This window comes from Gossypium hirsutum, chromosome A01, assembly GCF_007990345.1.
Source record: "Gossypium hirsutum isolate 1008001.06 chromosome A01, Gossypium_hirsutum_v2.1, whole genome shotgun sequence".
NCBI lineage: Eukaryota > Viridiplantae > Streptophyta > Magnoliopsida > Malvales > Malvaceae > Gossypium > Gossypium hirsutum.
The window spans coordinates 38,304,143-38,307,296 of NC_053424.1; the positions used below are offsets into that span (position 1 = coordinate 38,304,143).

Below are 3,154 nucleotides of genomic sequence, written 5' to 3' on the forward strand. Positions count from 1 at the left end.
TTTGCTAAAGCCCAGATTTGAACCCAGGACTTCTAAAACACTTCCAACTACTCCTAAATTACTTAACCAATAGAGCAAACATTTTATTTGTGATATTTCTTGCACACATAAAGTTTTATGTGCAGTCTCTTAGCGGCTCCCATGCACAAGGCCTAACACTTCTAGGCTTAAAAATTCCGGGCATTATAATTCACCCCTCCTTAAAGAAATTTCGTCCTCGAAATTTCCAACTATCAAAACAGTTGCACCATCCAGGCTACACTACTACGCTCCTGCTGTCCGCTCTGATCCCAATGACACTAACACAGTTTAAGTCAAACTTGAAACCTCTTACACATACCCAAAACACTTAACCACTAAAGCAGATAAACATCCCATGTATAAAATTTCTATGTCCAAATCATCACACTTAAACAAAACATACCTGATTAAAGTTGACTTGGCAATCCCGAGCCCGATGCTCCTTAGACCTACATCTGAGACATACTCCTGACTTCCTCCAGCATTCGCTCGGATGACACCTTTTGCAATGCTCACAAGTCGAAAAGTTTGGACGCATTTTAACATGCTTCACAGAACGAGGTCCAACCCTAGAGAACTGTGATCTCTCTTCTTCATACAGTCCAGACACCTAGCCCGGAGTGTTTCACCAATCTCCTTAACTTCCAACTTATTCAATGTTTTCATTGTATTAGTGCACTTCAACTGCATCTATTTCACTTTTTTCCTCATTGACTGAATCTCCCCCTCGATTCGATCCAGGCATTGAAAACATACAGTATGGTCATTTGGCCTGGCCTTTTCCTAAGGTTTCTGTAAACAAGGAGGTTGATAATTAGCATTTTTAATTTGGTTAGAATTATTACCTCCTCCTTGATTTTTGCCCCATCTCAAGTTTGGGTGGTATCTCTATTCAGGATTTTAAGTATTTGAATAAGTATTTCCACCCTTATGTTTGATGTAGTTCACATCCTCGGAGGTATAATTGGTGTAATGGAAGAAAGGTTTATCTCCCCTATATGATGATGCACTAGTCGAGGACTGTATGCAATTAAACCTATCCACAATCTATTGGAATCTATCATCGTCTTGGATAACTTTTACCGTAGATAGTTTTTGGTCGTACATATAGTGCTCAGTTGGCCATTGGAAAAAATTCATCACCATAGTTTCCGTCAACGCATATGCATTGTCGTATGTCCTGTTCATTAGGGTTCCTCCTGCGGCTCCATCTAATCCTGAACGTTGGTATGCATCCAACTTTTTGTAAGAAATTTGCAATCTCAGCCACTTAGGTAATTCATGATGTGGGCATCTTTCAATGTTTTAAAATGCTCCCAAGCTTCGTGAAAACTTTCTCCTTCTAATTGTTTAAATGTTGTGACCTCCCTCCTTAGTTGGACCGTCTTGCTGATAGGGAAGAACTTTTGTAAGAATTTCCATGCAAGTTTATCCCATGTCATGATAGATCCTGGTGCTTGTGAATCTAACCAAGAAAAAGCATTATCAATTAAGGAGAAGGGGAATAGTCAAAGACAAATGACATCATTGGTGACCCCGTTATATTTAAAACTATCACAAAGTTGAAGGAATCGCTTTAGATGATAATTCAGGTCTTCTATCATTATACCTCTGAACTGCAAGATCATGGCTAGTTTTATACTGAAATTATCAGTTGTGATAGCTGGCCTTTCGGTGCTTCCTTGAACTATTTCCAAAACTGGTACCACATAATCGCTTAAGGTTCTTTCATTTCACACCATAGGTATTATTGCGAGTAGTTACAGTTGTGGTGGTGGTATTTCCTATGGGTTATTTTTGTTAACTTCATCAAATAGTAGGTTATCGTATGGTAAATTGCCTAAAGCAAGTGGCAAGTTCTGCATCTACTGTTGTTACTATTGCTCTCAATGGTCCTTATGAATTATTCTCTTTGGATTAGTGGTTGGCTCTATAAGTAAAAATAAAATGTTAGTAAAAATAAAAACAAATCATATCTATAATTTAGAAATTTCCTAATTAGTCTATTAAATGTAATGACAAAAATTAATCTAGTGATGTTGCCTCCCGGACACCGGGGCCAACAACTTGAGCACCTCTAGACGTATGAACATCTAGACTATGAGTCCTGCAACTAAAAGATTCGGAATTGAAGTGGTGTCTGAAAGTATATGGGCCAGGTTCTAATATAGTTACAATGGAATAGGTGAGTATTCCTAGGATTGTACCCAAGAGAGGCGATTACTAAATTAATTCTAACCTAAACATAAATAGATCTAATTAATACTTTAAATAAATCATATTACGATAAAATATAAATTGAAGTTTTTGGGGTTTTATAAAGAAAAAAATAAAAATAACATAAATAAAAAGAGTTTCAGAAAACTAATTTATAAAATTTATCATATTTGGATATGGGTGATTAGCTCACTTTAGTGGTCATAACTAATTCCTATTTTGGTTTCTAATCAATCAACTAGTCATTAACCTAGCATCATCTCTGGATCTTCCACTAAACTAATGAGTGGATAAGAACTACTTATCTCTCGACCTTATAGTCCAAACCAGTTTGGGGCTAAGGTGTTCATGGATAGGTCATACCAATTTTGGGTCAATTCCCACCTAAATGACTTTCTAGGGTCATTATGCCTAGGGTTTAAGTTCCTCCTCTCCTAAACAGTTGATCCACTAAGAAAACCCTACATAGTAAGTAGTTAATCACACCTCCACTCGCCAATCCCCCATAAGAGGATTAGTTCCTCATGGATCTCCTAAACACATTAAACTTGACAAATATGATATGCATCAAGAATAAATTAGCTTCTCTAAATAGCACGAATAACAAGAACTGAAAAAATCTAAAACCTAAAAGAATGAAAAACTGAAAACATAAAGTACAAATAAAACTTAGAATATTGAAAGTTGCCATTAACAAATGGTCTAAGCGCCTATTTATAGAGTTATGATTGTCATTATCCTCAACCCTAGGTCAACTAACACTCTCTTGTTTAACTTTTGATTGTTCAGACGAAAACGCCACTGGCTCGTAAGTATTTTTTGTATAAGGCTAATGTCGTGACACCTTGGTGCTTGTGTCGCTACATTGAAGGTAGTATGCTCAGGTTCAAGTTAGCTTCAAGGGTGCATCATGACA

General features: G+C 36.8%; 1 non-coding gene across 1 annotated transcript; it reads left to right on the plus strand.

The window, feature by feature from the left end:
• The first annotated feature begins 1,297 nt into the window (after positions 1-1,297).
• On the plus strand, positions 1,298-1,399 carry LOC121206434 (small nucleolar RNA R71). Its single transcript, XR_005901487.1, has one exon. It is a non-coding gene; the product is annotated as a small nucleolar RNA R71 (small nucleolar RNA).
• Positions 1,400-3,154: the final 1,755 nt, after the last annotated feature.